General features: G+C 33.7%; 1 pseudogene across 1 annotated transcript; it reads right to left on the bottom strand.

The window, feature by feature from the left end:
* Positions 1-8560: 8560 nt before the first annotated feature.
* Positions 8561-20495, bottom strand: LOC143576264 (DNA topoisomerase 3-alpha-like; annotated as a pseudogene). The gene is made up of 24 exons (XR_013142914.1): positions 20155-20495; positions 18659-18837; positions 18492-18564; positions 17854-17976; positions 17637-17758; positions 17471-17543; positions 17264-17380; positions 17049-17132; positions 16071-16233; positions 13468-13484; positions 13245-13373; positions 13067-13141; positions 12685-12774; positions 12480-12582; positions 12364-12398; positions 12150-12279; positions 11919-12071; positions 11744-11782; positions 11572-11650; positions 11395-11466; positions 10709-10792; positions 10411-10593; positions 9316-9436; positions 8561-9133 (listed from the first exon to the last, which is right to left on the bottom strand). The product of XR_013142914.1 is annotated as a DNA topoisomerase 3-alpha-like (transcript).
* Positions 20496-21968: the final 1473 nt, after the last annotated feature.

Here is a 21968-nt window from a genome sequence, read left to right as displayed (position 1 = left end):
ATTACATATGTAAAGGGACGGAGGGAGTATCATTTTTTTTTTTACATATTTTGGAACTTTTTAAAATTTTGTTAATCAGTATATTTAAAATACTTTTCCACCTATAGTATGTAAGAAAAGATATAAAAAGTTATTGTAGTACATAGGTTTTAAGCTTGTGTGTAATAAAATTTAAGTTTTATAAATTAAGAGAGAGAGGGAGAAACTTATCTAATTCAAGAATTGACCAAAATTCCCCCTTCTTTTTTTAATTAAATTATTTTGAATCGAATTATTCAAATTATTTTCTATTATGCATATAACTCAAAAAATGGGTGCAAGCATGCGCGCACATATATCAAGAAAAAAAAGTTTTCTTAAAAAGAGAACTAATTAATAACTCACAAAATCTTAATTTAAAAAAAAAATTTGTTTCATCCTTCTTATTTGTTAGTTTTTAATAAGTTAGAAAAAAAAATGTCATTCACGAAATTACATATATGTAATATTATTGTATTATATATATATATATATAGTGTTGTTACATTACATATATGTAATAGTGTTGTTATACTACATATATGCAACATTACGTATGTGTAATATATGTCAAATGTCACAAAAGGATTTTTTTAGAAATGTAACCTTATAATAAAATAAATGACATGTTTAAAAAAAATCATGTTTTGTCGAGTTTTTGTGACTTTTTAATTAGTTATCTATTTCTCTCTCTAATAAGGAGTTCTCACTCCTTTTAAAGAGGAAACTTGTGAAGTAAGAACTAATAAATAACTTAAAAACTTAATGTGACATTCGTTAATTTCGGGTCTCGTTTGTATTTGTTTTTGTATTTGTTTATCAAGTAATCCGACCCATTTTGTAAACCAAAGCTTATGATATAATCAAAATGATGGATTTTATATTACAATATTGTTTTACACTTGTTGGGTCTTGAAAACATTCTTTTTGGTCCTTAAAACTCCTTAAAATGACTTAAACCAAACTTTGGGGACTATTATTGCCATTTACCAAAAACTTGTTTGACCATTTCAACCATCACATGCATCTTTACCCTATTTGTATGAACCATACTCTTACCATTACAAAAGCAAGGCTCCATACACCATTTTGGTTGTTCATCTTCTCCAAAATCTCTCTCAAATCCAAGTATTCATCTTCAACATTTTGTTATTTTGATTTCTTAAGGTCAACTAACTATAGTCTTTCATTTTAACTTGTTCATCTAATATTACTAACACTTGAATATGGTGGTACAACATATATATAATACACACCCCTTGTTTCCTTTATTTGTTACTTCACCGACTCCGGTTGGTTAAGTTTCGAATGTCATAAGGCAAGGCTTCATGGAGGACTTCGTGTTCTTAATATATATTTACACACACATAACTTATTATACATATCACTTATGACTAACTTCTAACCCTTTTTAGTTTGTTCATCTTATTTACAAGTTCCATGGTGTGGGTTTGTATAAGGTTAACCTCGGTTTAACCTAAACTAGTCCAAACCGGAAATCGAACTTTTGTTTACTAGTTTTGTTAAAATAGTTGTTTAAACATGTTTATTGCTAGATTTGAGTTTCAAAAATTATTTTTACAAGTTCTTTGATATTAAGCATATGGAATCCATCTATGAACTCGTTGGGAGATGGAAACCGAACTAAACCGAAACTTTTGCTTAAAAGACTTGTAGTTAACTTTTTAGTTGTAAAATTTAAGTTTTCTTCATTTATAAACCAATATGCAAGTTCTATGATATTTGGGCATGTAGAAACCATCTATGAACTATTTGTGAGATGGAAACCGAATCAAACCGAACTATACCGACTTTTACTCGCTTAAGACACACAAGTGTGTTTTTAGCTATCAAGACTTGTATATTTCTTTATAAATAGTTTACAAACTGATTTTAATTATTTTCTTAAGTACTTAGAATTGTTGGATCCAACTTGATCTCATCACATAGTTTGAACTGACAAAACCGAACACTCGTTTAACGTGCGTTGTTAGTTCTAAACAATAGATCTACATACTTGGTTAAGTGTTAGTATATTTTAATAAGTTATCTCATAACAATTAATATGTTGGAAAGTTGACTTTGGGTTTGACCATTTGTCAAGACACGAATCGACAACCCGAACACTCGTTAAAAACCCGTTTTAGTATCTTTGTCCCAAAGGAACTTGCATTTTAGCATTTTTCCCACCTTATTACTTAACATTGGTTAAGTAAATATTAAGGTTGGATACTTTAACCCGGTTTCGAGCAAACTTACATTTTTAAAGGATTGTTATTATAAATTTTTAAATAGTTACATTTTAAACCTTGAACTTTAATTGTTTACTTTTTGCAACAATTATTTTAATTAAAGATCTTCAAGACAACCATTATAAATCCAAGATTTTATTGTCATTTAGGCTTTGCTCGTTAAACTTCATCCATCCGGTTATTCATCTTTTACCGATCAAGTTTTATACTTGAACGTGAGTAACTTCATACCCCGTTTTCTATATTTTGTTTTGGGGTGACATTTCATACTTATTCAAATCAAATTCTTTATACTTGAGTCTTAAACCACAAACGTTGATGTATACTTTACTTGAATAATTGCTCGATTTGGTGTTCTATGCTTATATGCCTATGTGTTTATCGCTTTCGGTTGGTGGAATCTATAAATCCTAGACTACTTGGCATCCCCTTGTAGCAAGGTGTCATTAACGTAATGCAATTAACGATATTCTATTAAATCCTAGACTACTTGGCAATCCCTTGTAGCTAGGTGGCGCTAACGTAATTCTATTAGCGATTGTCAATTTATCCAAGTTTATAGCTATTATTTATGGTTTTGTATACTAGTTTTGTGGCTTTTCATACTATATATCTATTGTTCAAACTTATGAATTGCTCACCAACTTTTGTGTTGACAACTTTATTTTATGAAATGTTACAGGTTTGTATCTAGGTTGATTATGGAGTTCGGCGAAGAAAACGACACAAATACCGTTAGGATATTAGCAAAAATGAACAATATTTGATTTGCTATATTTTGCTATATTTTGTTGTATTTGACTTATGAATATTTGGTTATGTGACATTTTCGATGTTGTGAAATGAAATGAGTTTGTTAAATATTGTCGTTTTAAATAGTGCCATGCGCTTATGAGCAATCGTTACACCCGGGCATGTTCCGCCGCCTTTGATCGGGGTGTGACACTTAAATTAAAAGTTTCTTTTATCATCATTCTTATATATTGTTACTCTTAATTACCAAAATCTAGAAAAAAATAAAAATAAAAAAAAATGTCGATCGCGAAATTACGTATATTATATGGATGTAATATTGTTATATCGCATACATGTAATATTGTTATATTGCATCATATAATATAACAATATTGTTATATTACATATATGAAATAGTGTTGTATTACATATACGTAATATATCAAAAACCAAAATCGTTTTTTGTACAAAGATAATTAATAAAATAAATAAGATTTTTATTAAAGAAAACATATTTAGGTCAAGTTTTCTCAAGTTCTTTATTAGTTTGTTTTCCAAGAAGTAGTGCTTTTGATCCTTCCCATATGTGTGTGTCGGATTAAGTTCTTTTGAGAATCAGTATGAGCCATGAGAACTTTAAGAGTCATACGAAAAAATGTAATAACATGTGTTTTTATTCTTAAAAAATTTGAAAGAACTTCTACACACTTTTAGAAGTATTTTTGTCAAAAAATAAAATAAAATAAACGCCGACAAAATTTTTTCTAAAAACAAAATCGAAAAAATTACATACATCGCATGCTACATATGTAATACCCTATGTAAAAAATTCAAAAAAAGTTATCGTTTTCGTATGTTACAAGAATTCTCTCGGGTATACCAATTATTCTAAAATTTAGTTGGGTGAATATGAAATGAACAAGGTTATTAGGCAAATTAGAAATAAATAATTTCATATTTTGTGTATTAGCCGATAATAATCTCACTTTTAAAAATCACTATCAACGTCCAACATTTCAACTATTTTTGTCTTAATGGACATTCGTTAAAAAACACTTAGCGTCGGTAAGTTTTTTTTATGAGTTTCAAACCGATGTTTTCTGGCTCTTGATCAGAATAATGATACAATTCAACTGATGTAAAATGGCTTATTTTTGTTAATTGGAATTTCAAACACCCGGATTGAAACATTATGTCGTCGTTGGATCACCGTCTTGATATAAGTTTTACGTCAATTGACTCGTATACTTCTTCTAATCAAAAGCCTTAAACATATTCGGTTTGAAACTCGGAAAAAAAAACTTAAAAACGTTACGTGCTTTTTAACGGAGATCCATCGAGACAAAAAATAGTTGAAAAGATAGACCGTTGGTAGTGATTTTTAAATGTGAGATTATTATCAATTAATAAACAAAAGATGAGATTATTTATTTTCAATTTGTCAATGAACAAATATAATCTAATTGAACTTTGAGATATGAGATCATTAATTGAAAATATATTTAGATCATAATTTGCATCATGACATATCAAAATGATATTTTCAATAATAGTTGAGTTCCAAATGAACATTTTTAAAATGTTTAGGGTGTTTATTGCAAATTGAATTAGGGTAACCCCATTCACTCTATTTAAACGAATCAATTTTCATTTTCGCTATAATAACTTAATTACCGTTGCGCTGTTGCATCTCTCATCCATCTACATCACAACCAAAGACGACATCTCTTATTCATTGGCGATATAAGTGATTATTCTGTATTTTATCTATTTTAATTCATCTGTTAGTGTTTCAAAACATATTTCAAAATTAATTTTGGTTTTCAAAAGTATTGCTTTGGGAAAATTTTGGTTTTAGTAATTATATGGACTTATATACATATATTTTGCTGGTGTTGATATAACGTAGACATATACTAACTCAGATCGGTCTGAAAATCGAAGAAAATATTCATCAAATAAATAAAATAGAATTTTTCAGCATAAATTTTCCGGTTCCTTGTTTGAAATATATAAAATTTTGATGATCATATGATGTTTTACTTGTTTTGATTATTTTTATGTTAGGTTCGGTGTTGTTCACTCATCTTATGTACAAATGGATTTAGCAAATCAATTAGTTGTGGATCATAGCATGTTGATTGGTCATAGCGTTTTTAAGTTATCTACTCGTAAAGGTAAAATCTTAAGCCAATCAAACTATTTGGGAAAGTGGTAATTACAAGACTTAATTACATAAACAAGATAGGTAACAAAACTAATGTTAAAATTTAAATTTATTTATACAACGTTCTATAGACTAAAATCAAAATTAAAATCTGCCGAATAAAACTTATAAAAAATAAATATAAGTGAATTGTAAACAAAACTTGTGACAAGTGAGGCAAAATTGCTTTAGAAAAAAAAAACAACTTTATACCGATAACAATTCTCTTTTGCTTTTAAAAGGAAAAAATAATAATCTAGTGTAGACACCAGACTAAGGGGGTGTTTGTTTTTTCTTCAAACATCTTCAAGGGAGCTAATGTCTGCACGCGCGCAGACATTACCCTTGAAGACTGTTTGTTTTTTTTCTTAAAACAGATCTTAAGTTATCTTCTTTCATCTTAAAAGAAAAGCAAAGAAATCTTGCTTAAAACATCTTCGCAAAAAAATCATATTCTTATTCCTTTGAAGCCACCCTCTCATCCACTCCTCCCACCACCGTCCGCCACCACCACCCACCGTACGCCACCACCACCATCCCCCACTGCCACCGTCCACCACCATCCACCGCCACTACCCACCGTCCGCCGCCACTACCAGCATCCACCACCACTACCCATCGTCCGCCACCACCACCACCACCACCATCCATCACAGCCACCACCAATCACCACCGTCCACCACCCACCACAACCGTTCATCACCACCACCACCCACTGTCGGACGCCATCACCGTCAACTACCACCGTCCACCACCCACCAAAACCGTCCATTACCACCACCCACTGTCCACCACCACCATCCATCGCCACTACCCACCGTCCGCCGCCACAATTTTATTATTATATTTTCTATGTAACTTGAATAAATGACTTCTATCTTGTGAGATAAGTTTGACAGTTATGCAGACAGTATCAGCTTATAAAAACAAACAGTCTTATATTTTCAGCTTGCAGATCTTCAGACCACATCTTCAGTTGCAGACATGAAAACAGATGAAATCAGCTTGCAGACAGTTTATGTCTGCAAAAACAAACAGCACCTAAGTAAATCCTCTACACTATTACCCAACTTACTTGCACCAACTAATTACCACTGGTAGAGCCACATTGTGGTCATTGGGTGGGGTCGATCGAATCCGGTCTTTTTTCAGTTTTATATATAACTTGTAGTATTGGACTAATGGGCGAACTCATTTTTTTTCGTCGAACGAACCCGTCCAATTTCATTCTAAAAAATAATTCAAACCCATTAATTATGAAAATTTTAGTTAACATTTTTTAGTAATGAATAGTTTTTTTTATAAAATGTTAAAAAAACTTTAAAAATTGCTAACATTATAAATGGGTTAATAATAACTCATTTATATAGATTATAAAAAAGGGTCCAAATTATTCATAGAAGTGCCCAGTAAACCCAAAACAAAAGGCATTCTTAAACATAATACCTAAGTGAAAATTAAATAAAAGAACAAAAGCAACATTCGCCGCCTCAACGAACGATAAAATATGTTTCTATCTACCAAACGACCATCGCCTCATTGCCTTTGTAGTTCGTCTCAAGTCTTCAACCATCGCCTTACCTGGCTCGACTTCAACCAGACGACAACAACTGGTCGATCGACTCTTTCTTTGATGCTTCAAGCCTTCAATTGATCCAGACCTCACGCCGAATCTTTCTTTGATTTTGCGTAATCAGATGGATGACGACTATATATACGATGCTTGTATTTGTTATATGAAAATAAGTTCTTTTTTGAAATCGCGATTGAAGATGTTATAAATCGTTTTCAAAACATAAAAATGTGTAAAGAACAATTATAATATGTAATATCATTTTATTAAATATGGCTTTTGGCACGACCCATTTGGGCCCGAAAACCTTGACGCCTGGAACAAAAATCGAGCACCGAAAAATCCTGAATTTATAGAAAAAATTTCAGTTGCCAAAGCTTAAACTTTCTGAGTTACTTACGCCTTTTCCCCGATCAATTTTTAGTTTCGTTGGCCAAATTTTGTTTGCGGACGGAATGGGGTAACCTGTCTACAACAAGATGACAGTAGATTATATATTTTTTAAAGTATATATATATATATATATATATATATATATATATATATATTTTAATATGTTTGTTCTGAATTTTAACATTTTCCTTTTAAGGGTTCAAGTTTTTTAATCTTTTCATGATGAATTGAGATTGTGACACCAACATTAGGTTTTGGTTCAAATTCTTTGATCTAGTATACGGATACATGTTAATGTTATATTATCATACAACTTGCTTATAGTTTGATTATACTTCTGCTCATAACGTAAACATTTTTTTTTAGTTACAACCGCAGATCCAGCAAGAGCAGCATTGAATACGTTAAGGGAAAATCGTAACAAGTTTGATCTTGTGATCAGTGGTGTTCGCATGCCGGGCATGGATGGATTCAAGCTCCTCGAACTCGTAGGCCTTGAAATGAACTTACTCGTGATTAGTAAGTTTTATATACATCCTTAATTGAGCATGATTAGATGCCTAATTAATATCGATTTTATTGAATTTATTTTTAAAACAAGTGTTGATGTTACATAATGTATAACTAATAAAATGTGACTTTAAACAAACTGTAACTTTTAAAAAAAATGTAGTTTTGAAAAAACACAAGGATTGTACCATACCATGAATGCGCATCTGTTTATTCGCATTTTAAGTTATGTATTTTTTCGGTTGTTTCAGAAATCGAACAAGGAAATTTTAATGAGACTCGGTCCTTGTCCGCACAACATGTGTGGCTAACGATTTCTTGGAACAATATAATTATGTTATGTAAAATTTACCTCAAGAAGCTCATAAATTTTATAAGGACCAAAGTACTCGATCCCATCCATGTGCCAATGGTTCGATGAAATAAGTAATGAAATGGAAGGTTAACAAAATCTTTGGTCAACAACACTTTTGACTTATTGTTAAACATACTAATCCATTAATGCATGGTTATATAATGTACACTTTTTGAGTTTCGTTTATTTATATGGAGCAGTATATTAATGATGAGATCATGGCTTGTAATGTTGTGCAGTGGATTCCTGACTTAAACAATGCGTATGCTCAAGATTCAGTGAAGGTAGGAGTACCAGGCACCTTGATCGGCAATGCTGGTGTGGAACGAAACTTTTCTCAAACTTTCATCCTGGCCTCACAAGAAGGCGGTGGCTTTTACGTGCATAATGATGTTGTTCAGCTTGTGGATATCAGAACGCTGCCTCTTAATGACGTTGCAGACCTTCTGACTGCACAAGAAGTTAATGATACAGGTACTTTGAATACGAAGGTGTTGGTTAATCAAGAGCTCATCATACCATGTTGATTGTTCATACTTGGTAGCGTGTTGGAGTTGCTACCCAAATTCTTAGTTAATGTTTATGTAATACAGTAAAACAATAAACTCTAATATGGTATGTTATTCGGACTTAAACCAGAAAATTATACCTACCCGACTTATGTCGAAACATTGAAGTAACTAGCAATTATCTCACTAAAATAATTCACACAGATACAAAAGAAATGTTTTTATTCACCAAACATGGTTACTTTACATGCTAAATGGTACGGTATGAGAACGAAAGACAAGTTTCTAGTGACTAATTACAGCATATAGTTGAAACCAAGTCAGTTTCGCATACCACGATTTGGACACGCATTTGCAAAATGCGACGGATCGCCACAAATAAAGCAACTTCTGCCAGAAACAGGATCACCTGTAGCTGATACAAACCTCACATCACTGCCACCTTGGCCGCCATCATGACCACCTCTTCTGCTAGTGGTTGTAGCTGAACTGCTGCCGCCACCACGACCACCCCTTCTGCCTGTGGTTGTTGCAGAGCTGCCACCGCCACCTCGTGTAGTGGGGATACTATCCTCCCAGCAGCTTCATAAAATGCAAACACAGTTTGTTATTACAACATGAAAAGTTACATTTTGATAGAGGTGTAAACTTTGGCCCGTTGTACTTTTTCAAACAGGTTTCACAGGACATAAAACTTAGATTTATGTCCTAATTTAGATTATTATTGCCATCTGTGTTTTGAATAATGAATCTAGAATACTTACACAAAGAACTTGCAACCCTGTGACTGACAAGAGTAGAACTTTCTTTCCCGGTTGCTATCTGTGTTGGCGGTTTTCATAACGCAGGGTGTACCACAAGTAGGGCAAGGAATCGGTGAATCACCTGCATTAACAGACAATAGATTTAAAGACCCCCAAATATTATACTTTGTATCCAACAAGACAATTATTTAAAATATTATACTTTGTATCCACATTAGAGAGAGAGGTTAAATTAACAAAAACAAATTAAAAAGGTAAACAATTTGTTGTTTGCATCTTCAAGAAAAATCTGTGCACAAAAGTAATACACTTTTCCTGAATTTTTTATAATGTTAAATAAAATAAATTAAAAAGTTTTACGTGTTGGAAATACACTTTGGGCAACTTCCAAATCGTTCCATTTATAAACTTTGATCGTTTTAATCAAGGTTGCAAAAGTCGCTAGGTGGACCCTAGGCGGCCGACTGGGGAGTTGGGTGTACTCGGAGTACTCGGACATGGTAAATATAAAGAAAATTAGTTTTTGGATATTATATATATGTCGAATATCACAAATTTACTAATATTTATAACAAAATAGGTAAAGATCAATATAAATAAGAGAAATACACTTTTAAATAATAAATTATTCTAAAAATTGTTAGTCATTAAGTAAAAAAATTATATTTATTCTTTAATTTTAAAGAAATACGAGTTATGTTTTATTTTTTTAAGCCAAAATCGGCTCAAGTTTACCGACTTGTTGCGATTCTGACTAAGGTTGACTACCTTTAGTCAATTCTTAGTAACTAGGCGGAATTAAAGAAACTCGCCTCGGCAACATACCTTTTAGCGAGTACTCGGCCTTAGAAACCCACTTTTACAACACTGGTTTTAATATAAAACTTAAACCGGATTGAAAATTCCCAAGTAACGGGTCAAATACTGTGTTTGAGTTGTTGGCCAAATATCTTCTTAAAGTAAAAACCATATAAAAATAATAAAACATAATCAATAATTCCCGAGTAACGGGTCAAAATTTGTGTGAGTTGCTGGTCAAATATCTTAAAGTAAAAACCATATAAAAAAATAACAAAACATACGCAATAAATTTACCATTATTTGAGTTTGCTCTCTGTGATCGAGCACTACGGTTTTGAGAAGTCAGTGAATAGCAATCAGTAGAAGAATGTCCTGTTTGATGACAAAAACTGCAGGTAGCCTGCTGCCGCGGCTGATGCTGATTATTATTATTTTGTGAAACGTTTCTAGAAGGCGCAGTGATACCCCTTCCTCTTGCTGAATAGAATTAATATGTATAAATGTAGTCAAACTATGAAAAAATAAGGTGTAAACTATAAAAAGAAGCAACTGCTTAAAGTCTTGAACAAATGCTAAAAAATCTAAAACATGCCTGGTGTGTTTGAAGAACTGCGATGTCCAGAACCAGACATTTCCATAAGCTCTCTCATAATATCGTCACAGCCACCAACACAACCTAGATTAAGGGAATAAAAGTTCAGTACAGTTAATCTTTTGGTATATATAAAATATTATAATTCACTAAAAATTGTTACAAGTTAGAAACTCCTAATACTCTCTTAGACCAATTTAACGAAAACAAAATGTCCAGAACCAGGCATTTCCTTAAGCTGTCTAATAACACTAACTAGTATGACTAAACCTCATGAACGAAAATAAAACACATATATAATAAATTAAATAGATATACTATTAAATAAGTTAAATATAGAGTTAAGTTCGGTTTTTGTCCCTGTAGTTTAGCTTTTTAATTTGCTCAGTCCAAAACAAGTTAATAAACAAGGGTAATTTGGTCACTTCATGAATACTAACATAAAATTGTAACAGAGTTAGAGACGAAAAGTGTTATAGAAAGAAACCATAGTGACTCAAAGGGTTGAATGTTTCTATTTTGGATTGAACTAGTTAAATTGGTCAAATCACGAGACGAAAACAGAACTTAACTATATTTTATTATTAAAATTAGCTAAAAATAAATACAAAATAGCAATGAATCAGATAGCATTTAGCAATAAATCGAAAGATCTCCATGCTAAAGATAAATACAAAATAGATCACCTAAATGATGAACATTGAAGTTTGGTGGTATTTCCAGCCGACGAAATGTAAATTGAATCTTGAAAACAGGTCCTGTGAATTGTGAAACAATATTAAATTATAATGTGCTTGATATATTTACACAGATGAAACAAAATATTACAGCATTAAGATTCTAAATAAACCCTATGCATCAACCTGGAGTACACGTATTGCAAACATCTGTGGTAACAACAGCTTCTGATATCGATCCAGGAAGCCAGATGACGTTTCTACACTGCAACAGTGTGTTAAGTTGATATTAAGACAAAATGAAACCATTTATGTGTCCCTCAAACAGAAAACTGCATTAAAAGAGCCAAACACTTGCCTGTGGAAAAGCTGAGCAGCCAATCATGAACTTCCCATCCTGTAAGAAAAGAAAAATATATTATAGTTAAAAGCATACATTAGGTCAAATATCAAAACTATGCAAACATAATAGCTAGCACAACTAAAGTTCAATTATGAATGTACATGTGACAAAAACTGTAAAGAAAAATTACCGGTTTTTTTCTAAGAATCAAATCTGAGTCGTGGCAAACATCACATTTCTGCACAGGCTGTCCATGATTTTGTTGATCATCTCCACCCGTTCTATTTGTTCTGTCAAAGAATATTTCCAAGGCTTGAAATAGTTTTGCTTTATTTACCCTCGCCTGCAAAGTATATATATATTTGTTTAAGAAGCTTTGAACTCAAACAAGTTTGTTAAAAATGTCAAGACGTCAACATACATCTAAGAAGCACGCCTTCATCTGCTGCAAGCATGTTGCCAACACATCATCCTTTCTCTTGCTTCCAACACTAACTGCCTTCATGTCTTCCTCCATCATACTACGAAGATATGGCTTCCAAAGTTCATATCTGAAATCATCAAACAAGATCAAAAGTTTGAAAAATACATGTCACCAACATCAACCAAAAAATATGATAAAAAAATCTTTTTGCCCCATATCGTCATATCCCATAACTAATGCCTCGCCCTGTAATCAAACTCAAATTTATAATCAAAATAAATAAAAGATAAGATATATATCATTTCTTATATAAGAAAAAAAATGTACAAGATTTGTTGGCTTGAAATGTGACCCCCTCTTTTATAGCATAAAACCTATCAGTCAGTTTCTTGATATGATCATGCATTGTAGCATCTGTCCCAATGCCTGCCTAAAAAAATAAAATAAAGAGTTTCTGTTAGTCTGTAACAATAATCTTTACTAAATGATGATAAAAACGGTGAAGAAATAAACAAAAATTGTTGGTACTCACCTTGTCCATACAATCTAAAAGATCAGATTCACTTAAGAGGGGCGGTGGCCTTGTAATCCCTGATTCAAGAGTTAATGATGTTGGAGTGAACTGCATGATTGTCAAGCATGGTTAGCTATCAATTTTTTTCATCGAAATACTAATTTGATGATTGATGTACACTTACTTTCCTACACCAATCCATTTAACAATATTCACACTCTTTTAATGCATTTTGGGAAGAACTTCATATTTTTAGTTATAGGTAAAACACTTTTATCTCACAAATTGATGGAACCAATGAAAAATGAATGTCTAAATAATGAAATCGGATATTAAACAATTATGATAACCATAAACATGCAAATGAAAATGTTATAATATCATTTGGTCCTACACAAACCTGCCGTCCAAACGTGTAGTTTGAGATTAGAGACCCACCCCGTGTTTCGAATCGGTAGACTTCCAAATAATTTTTCTGTACAATATGTCAGCATTTCACCATTAAGAACTTTATTATATTACAATAAAAATAAAAAAGCAAAACCTAAGAAATTTCACATGAGCATAACAAAACTCACAGCAACTATTGTTCTGCCTAATGCTGAAAACATTTCACCCGCAATGTCAATTTCTACTGTAGTTTCAGCTCCAACAGCGGGTTGAGAAACACATGCTAAATAATGGCGAACAACTAGCTCATACAATTTCTGTAATAAATATATGTTAAATTATTAGTATTATTATTATTATCAAGCATGTTCGCCTCTGATAAAGTATTGCAATATTATACTAAAAACTTACTTTATGATCCTCACTCCTGTTGGGTTATGAAGGCCTTTGGGCCGGTTTTATTAGAAGGCCCGATTTTGGCTCCTAATTATGTTTAACCCTAATCTTGTTTATTATATATATCCCATCATGTAATTGTAATCTTGGTTCTGAGCTAATAAGAAAACCTAGTTGCAGCCCGTGGACGTAGGTCCCCTCGCGGGGACCGAACCACGTTAAATTCTTGTGTCGTTTATATTTTCGTTTATGCGTGTTTATCGTTGTGCATGTGTGTGCTGTTTCGCTTCCGCGCGCCGCTTTGTTCCTAACAAGTGGTATCAGAGCTTTGGCTCGTTGTTTACACACGGTTTTGCACGGGTATCGATCGAAAAAAAAAAAAAGTAGAAGAGGCTGGTTTGAGAAGGGCTGCTACAGTGCCGCCGCTACAGTGCCGCGGTGAACAGTATCCGGCATGAACAGTGTTTCCGGCAGTGAACAGTGATTCCGGCGGTGAACAGTATTGTCAGAGATCTTCGTTTTTCTGGTTAACAGGGCTGTTCGGGGCTGTTTTTCAGGGCTGTTTGGGACGGTTTTCCGGGTGATTTTGCAATTAGAATTCCTGTTTTGGACTTCTTGGAGTTGCAGGTTTCACTCGGGCGTTGCAGGTGAAGCACCGGGTCGGGTGTTTCGGGTTTTAGGGTTTTTCTTTGGAGGTTGCTCGGCTTCAGGGAACCGGGTTTTGTGAAGACCATTTAGGTTCGGGTTCAGATTTGTTTGCAAGAGATTAGTCTGAGGTAACTTTATATAGTTTATTTACAGTTAGTTGATTTATCGGTTATTGCAAGAGCAAATCGGTTTATTTGGCAGTGTTCTGTTGAACAATCGTCAAGTTTAGGCCCGTGCCCTTGTTGTGTCTGTTCACTGTTTTCGATTTGTTCTCGTTTGTTATTGTTATAACTGAAGACGAGGTGGTTATGATCGGAATGTTTGACGGTTTGGATTTTGGTTGATTGGTTTGTCATGTGAACTTGGATATAGTACTGGTGATGGATAAACTTGGAGAAAATGGAACCAGCGGGTGTGCTGGTGACGGCATAAGTGAAAAAAAAAATGAGGTTAGTGGCAAGTCATGTTAACTATTGCTCGTTTGGATGATCTTTCGGTTAGGGTTTGAGTTAACTGATCGTGTGTACGGTCATAGAACCCTTGGTACCGCTTGATTTCATGAAAGTTCTACTGTTGTTATAGCTGTTTGCCTGTTAGCTGGTTCGAAACTGTGATTATTACTTCTTGTTCGTTTGGAATTGTGAAGTTATATCTTGTTTGGTGGTGATCAGTGGTACACCATTTGAGAGGTTCATAATCTCGTGTTGGGTAAAGTTATTTGCCGGGATAGTACGAGTGGGGTTCATCTCATGGAGTGTTGGTGTGGCATGGGTTGGGATAACAGGAACAGTGGGAGCTGGGCATAGTCGACTTGGTAGGTTGCGTAGAGGTGAGACATTTTAAGAGTCGATGTCGAAAGGTTTGGAATTCTGCTTTTGAGAATGTATCTGGGGTTGATGCATTGAGACTCAGTGAAGGCGGTGAAGACTCTTGGGTTCAAGATTCTAGTTTGCTTTATTTCTTGTTACTCACTTCAATGAAGCATTTGTTGAATCTTTTAGTTAAAGACTTTTGGAAGATACGATCTCTGTATCGTCGGAAGAAGTGAACCAACTTCCGAGTTATAAGGTCTTGGCTCGCTGAATCGGGTAGAGCTAAGGGGTTTCAGTTTGCAGACATGAAGCCTGGAGCCACAGTGATGTTAGCTTGAGCGTATTCGGAGGTCTGAACATGTTCGGGGTTTTGGTAACAGTGGGAGCACGCGGTGTGTTCTAGGTTTGTTTCCAAAGGGACGTTGAGTTCGGAAGACTGGGAAATCCGAATGTGAAAATCTCTCCTGGTATAGTCTGCTGATTTTTGGAGAGTGATTATCCTCTGGAAGTCTTTGGAGCCGGTAGTGTGAGTAAGTGAGGGCCGGTTAAGATTGAGGATGAGCCATTGGCGGGTTTTGTCATGGCTGGGTCTGTGATGACCGGATTGGAGCTCTCGGGAGCTTCAATGGGCCTTTCAGGTAACTGATGGGAAGGGGCGCTGCAACTGGTGTGGATTGGTAGAAATCTTAGTTTGTTCCTAGAGAACTGGAGGCTTGGAGAACTTCTTTTGTTGAAGTTTTAGCTTGTTCTTGGAACTGGAGGCTTGGTTGATTTCTATTACTGAAAATTACTAGAGTTACTGGATGAATGAGATTGTTATATTTACTTGGATGGCAGGCTGGAATTTATCGCAAGGCCTTCAAGTGGGAGATTGTTGGGTTATGAAGGCCTTTGGGCCGGTTTTATTAGAAGGCCCGGTTTTGGCTCCTAATTATGTTTAACCCTAATCTTGTTTATTATATATATCCCATCATGTAATTGTAATCTTGGTTCTGAGCTAATAAGAAAACCTAGTTGCAGCCCGTGGACGTAGGTCCCCTCGCGGGGACCGAACCACGTTAAATTCTTGTGTCGTTTATATTTTCGTTTATGCGTGTTTATCGTTGTGCATGTGTGTGCTGTTTCGCTTCCGCGCGCCGCTTTGTTCCTAACAACTCCATCCAGATTCTCCAGGAGAAAATTTTGTAGGGTGAATGGGAGGATGTGCCTTGTCATCATGCCCACCGCTACTTGGATTCCTCCAGAGTCCCGATGAAGGATCCAAGAGTCGTTGAGCATATGCGCCCCACACAGGATGCCCCTGTTGTTCTTGTACAAGTATCTAAAACCATCCAAAACACAATCACAGCCAAAAACAAAGATTAGATACCTTTGTGGATTTGCTAAATTAGAAAGCCATTATAGATTAACAAAAACACCAAAACGCTATCCATAATTATAGTCAAATTGAATATAAAAAAAGTATCTGGATCATTAAAAGAGTATGAAATAAGTGGCACCCTATCGACTAATATGTGATAAACAATCAATCAATCAATCAATCAATCATACCCAGTGAAGTCCCACCAACAGCAAAGCTATAAGTAGGGTCTGGGGAGGGTGGGATGCAGGCACACCATACCTCTATCCAAAGGGATAAAGAGATAGCTTCCAGAGTGACCCTCACTCTAATATGTATGGGCAATATAAGGAAATCAAAGTTCTACAGTAAATAATAATAGTAATAGTAATAATAATAATAATACAAATAATAATAATACTATATATATGGGGAGAAAATACCATTATTGTGTGTGACCAGAAAGCTAAATAAACGCCCTAAAGTTATGTGAAATACTGGAACAATAACAATATCTTTACACAAAGAAAATGATAACTCAAGTTTGTGAAAATAATAGGTTTGTCAAAGGTAACAACATGCAAGAGGGTGTATCTAGAGTTAATATCTTCTTGATGACACCAAGAACATGACTTTGATTTAATAGACAACACTGTTGTTTTGGTTACTATGTTTACTATTATAAATTATAATCATGTGGTATCCATATCCTTCAAGTTGCTTATGGCATAAATTATCAATATTAGATAAGTAAGACTGCAAATTGTAAAAGAATAACTTAAAAGAAGAATACCCACATGTAAGTCGGTCCTTGTTGAAAAGGAATCAGTTTCCGTACGAGGATAACTGATAAAACCAGATTGATACAAGTCTTCTGCAACCTACAAAAAGAAATTATGCAGTAAACAACATGAAAAGGGATCTATTTTAACAGAAAAACTGAAGTACCATTTAAGTCTTAACGAAATATTTAGTATACTTGAAGACTACCTCGTATAAAGAAGAAACTAACCTTCATAGTTTGTTCAGAACTCATCCTAAAATAGCGTGATGCTCGTTTCTCAAGCTCAATAGTATTTAAAGGATGTGGAGGATATTTTAGCTTCTCCTGTTGTCTAACTTTTGTGACCTGAATTCAAACAAATATATAAAACTTGATTTTAGTTTTAGAAACTTAGAAACTCATATATGCACAGGACATGCATATTTTACAGCTTACAGTTGCAATGGGCTCTTGAAAACACATCTCATAAAGTAAAACTGCACAGGTATAGTCAAACAAATGTCCACGCCTGTAGAAAACAAAATGAGTTAAATCACCAACACACATATATAAATAATAACAACCAACAACATGAAAAGATGACAAATAGTAAAAACTTTACATCCAATTAAAGTTAGCAGTGCCTTCATCAGTTGTATGAGAACACTGAATCTTCCAGAACTCTTCAGGTTCGTGTGCTTGTATTTCCCAGTATCGTTCAACAACAAATCCAAGTGTAGGAAACTGCAACGCACAATAATCTCACAGAATTATAGATATTGTTATTTAAATTTCACTTTTGTAATAACATTGAATTCCTTCTTAAAATATCCATATACCTGACAAGGACCATAACTTAAAACAAGGTTTCTACCGTCTGTAGAAAAATTAAATACAAACGCGTCTTTCAGTAACATTGTTTGAAATCTCGTGAAGGAAGCCCCAATTCGGAGGTCAATTTCCTGCATATGGCTCCAAATTAGTCCAGTAACGTAACTAATTAGTGTATATCTCGATTTCAGCCTATGTACTTATGAACGGGTTGAATCAGGTAATGCCTCTTACAAGTCAAAAAGGTAAATTAAAATATAATGGCTTAGAAAGAATTCAAAGAAACAGAACATGTTAAAGAAACTAGATTATTACTAAAAAAACTACAATTTTCCTATTGTTCGACACTAATTACTTTTATAAAGTTGGAGCAAAACTGTTTTGCATAAACCCGTCCCAACTGGACCTGTTTCAACTTTCAACCCATACTCAAGTTACAAGCTTTAACCCAACCCGCTCATGTTGCCACATCTAGTAAGTAGTAACTACTATTATAGAAAACAGAAAGTAAGGTTTTCAAGAGAAATAAAATAGGCAGACAATATTAAAATATATTGTCTTAAAGTCCATAATTATCATGCAAACATATGTAAAAACAAAAAAAAAACATTGCTTAGTCAAATAGAACAGTCATGGGAGTACTCACTTGCCTAACATCCACAGCATCAGAAAATAACTGATTAGGCCGTGCAAGTTGTTGGGCAGCTTGGTGGATTTCCCTGCCAAAATGATCAAAATTTGTAAAACGAATTAATCTTTTAACAACAATATATAATTGTGTAGGGATCAAAATATGACCACAATAGTCCATACCTATCAATTAAAGAAGAAAACCGAGCCCTCCAAATATTGAGGTGAGAATTGGCACCTGAGCAAACTTCTACAACTTCATACGCAATGTTTTCCCCTTCTCTATTGCAATCAAGCCACAAGACAAGCCACTGGCATTTTCTGGCTTCTTCTTGTAATGTCCTTCTAATGTCCAACTTGTCCTTGATGATCAAATTCACAGGAATATAAAGTATTTCAAAAACATTAACACTGAATACAAAAACAAAAGGGCAAAAGAATAACACTGAACAAAAAAAGTATAAAATGAACATTGACACCATTGTTAGAATTCTTTAAGTTAAACTTAGCATGACAGTAAGATTACATCCTAACCTCATACTGCATAGAAAAGTGTAAACAAAACTATGGTTTATTCAATGCAAGTCAATAAATCATATTGTTAAACAAACAAAGCCACATCTTGATACTTAGTGCCAACTGCCAAGCAAAGTATCCTAGTGCAAAACTGATGTTTTAAAACCGATTTTATCCTAACCTTTCCAGTTAATTTACCAGTTTTCTTCATGAACTTGAAATTCATTAAAAAAAACCCTAATTTATTAAGCAGTTTGTATAACACAGCTTCCATCTGAATAAAAAAAACATAAAACAAAAGAACAATGGACAGAAAAAGGATAAAAAAATGAATAATTATTTCAGTTCAATGTAATTTGGTGCCACACCAATGTTATATATCTTAACTTAACCTTAGTGTGACAGCAGGATTACATCCTAACCTCATATTGCATAGAAAAGCAGACAAAGATATTGTTTGTTGATAGCATAATTCTAAATTAACAAATGCCATTTTATTCAATACAAGTCATTATTTTTTAAACAAAGCAAAGCCACGTTTTGATTTTCAATGCCAAGCCAAGTATCCTAGTGCATAACTGATGTTCTAACACAGATTTCACAGGAAGATATATATCATTTCAAAGACATTAACACAGATATAAAACAGAACAAAAAAGACACCGAACATAACAGGTACAAAAAAAACATTGACTTAAGGATGCATAATTAGTTCAGTTTTCCGCCTCATTTGGTGCAACACCAACTTAGTATGATAATCATACCGTTGTTAATATTCTTAAGTTAAAATTAGCATGACAGTAAGATTACATTCTAACCTCATATTGCAGAAAAAAGTGTAGAAAAACAAAACTATTGTTTGTTGATAGCAGAACCCTAAATTAAAAATGTCATTTTATTCAATACAAGTCTAAAGTTTTCAAACTAAAAAAATAAAAAATAAAAAATAAAAAAAAACCGCATTTCGATTTTAAATGCAAAACCAAGCATCCTAATTCAAAACTGACAAGTAAATAAGCATAATGTTTCATCTAATAATTATTTACCAATTTTCTACATAAACTTAAAATCCATAAGTTACAAAATAACCGTTTGACCCACAAAAACAAAACCCCTAATTCATTAGACTGTTATTATGAACAAAATTCCATAATTAAACAAACCTCGGGAACGTGTTTCCGAATCGGAGCTTCGAACAAATCAAAGGGATCACAAGAATGCCACTTCCGATACCGATCAACGAACTCGATCTCCATGAGGTGTCCGGTGACGGAAGTGAACATCATTTGACAAGGCTGGCCCTGAATGGTGTAATTGAACTCGAATATTTTGTTGTACCGGGACCTGCCCTCTCGCGTTCTTAAACCCTGGTTCCTCGATAAGATTCCGGATACGGTATTAGCTACCGATGGCTTCTCCGCCACGTTCAGAACCCTAATCACCATTTCGTGGCCGGAGAATTGATGTCCGAGTGACTGCAAATGCAAACCCTTGTGGGTTTTGGGGGTTTATTATTTTAAAACCAGTACCATTTTATTTTTCCCGCCTTTATGTTCAAATAATCTTGTTTTAGACTGGTATTCACAAAGGGTAATATATTTTTTTTACTTTGATTGAAAATTAATTTTTACTTTTCCTTATACATAACTAATAGGATCTGCAGTAGGTTTTGTCAAAAAAATAAAAAATTAAAAAAGAATGTGGTTTGTATGTCCTGACAAATGACAAAGGAGTAAATGGTTGTTAGGTGTTCTGTCATCTGAGATTGAGAAACCTCTCTTACTAACATTCCAAATAAGCGAAACGTGGACATTTGTGATGACTAGATCCGCCATCTAAGATGGCTGGATCTAAGGTCATTCCCTCCTGTCGCATTGCAGTTTAATATGAAAACCTCAATATGATATGAAAATATTGCACTCCATATTTTCATTTTTCGCAAACTCACGGGCGTGCAAACTAGAGTGAAAAAGATTTGAAATGTCGTTGGTATGTAAGTTGGAAATGAATCATAGTGAAAAGTTAGAAAAATATGATTTGACATGCATGCATAGGGTGTAAGCTGATCTGATTACATATCTGTTAAACACTGTTTTTATTCACTGTCATGCATAGAATAAGGGGGTGTTTGGCCTAGCTTTTTTAGCAAAGCTTATAGCTTTTTTTATAAAATAAGCTTCATTTGGTGTTTGGTTTAGCTTTTTTAGCTTAGGCTTATAATCTTATATAAGCTAATTTGTAGAAGCTTATTTGTTTAATGGGGTAAATTACTCATTTGTCTTCAAATGGTGATTGATTAATAATATTGAAGTAACTTATTACTATAACAAATTAAAAACGATGGATTTAACAACTTATTAAAATGTATAATCAACTTGTAGAATATAAGCTAATCCAAACAGTTAAAAAAAGCTTATCAAATGATATAAAATAAGCTATAAGCTTCAAAAATATATAAGCATAAGCACAAAAATATAAGCTAGGCCAAACACCCCCTAAGTCATGAGTGATATCACTTTTGAAGAATGCAACCTCGTAACACTACCTTACCATTCTTCGTTGTCATATATTAATCCAACGTCTTTCTCAACTCTCTCATCTTACTACCATTTTTCATTCTCATATGATTTTTCCAAAACCTACATGCTCCTTCATCTAAGTTAAAAATTATTAGTCAAACAATGCTCCGCTTATTGATGATCTTTTATATTTAAACGTTTTTAAAGCTCATACCAGCATGTATTTAAAGCCATCTATGTATTTTTCTAAAGAATGCACCATTCGTAAGTTTGTCAAAAATGAAATACAAACTTCATTCCCTCCATGACAAGGGTTCCATTCATTTTCATAGTGTTCAATCCCTCCATCTCGTTGGAGGTTTTCATAGTAAGTTGTCATGTGACGGAAATGAATGAACTTATATCCAACTATCACAAATATCTATGTTTTTATAATTTAAAATGTCACATCTAGAAAC

Source organism: Bidens hawaiensis, unplaced genomic scaffold (genome assembly GCF_021521415.1).
Source record: "Bidens hawaiensis isolate Kalapana, Puna unplaced genomic scaffold, B.hawaiensis_p1.1 tig00028038_1, whole genome shotgun sequence".
In the NCBI taxonomy this organism is placed as follows: Eukaryota; Viridiplantae; Streptophyta; class Magnoliopsida; order Asterales; family Asteraceae; genus Bidens; species Bidens hawaiensis.
The sequence above is the reverse complement of the archived record's forward strand: the minus strand, read 5'-3'. Positions and strand labels throughout refer to the sequence as shown.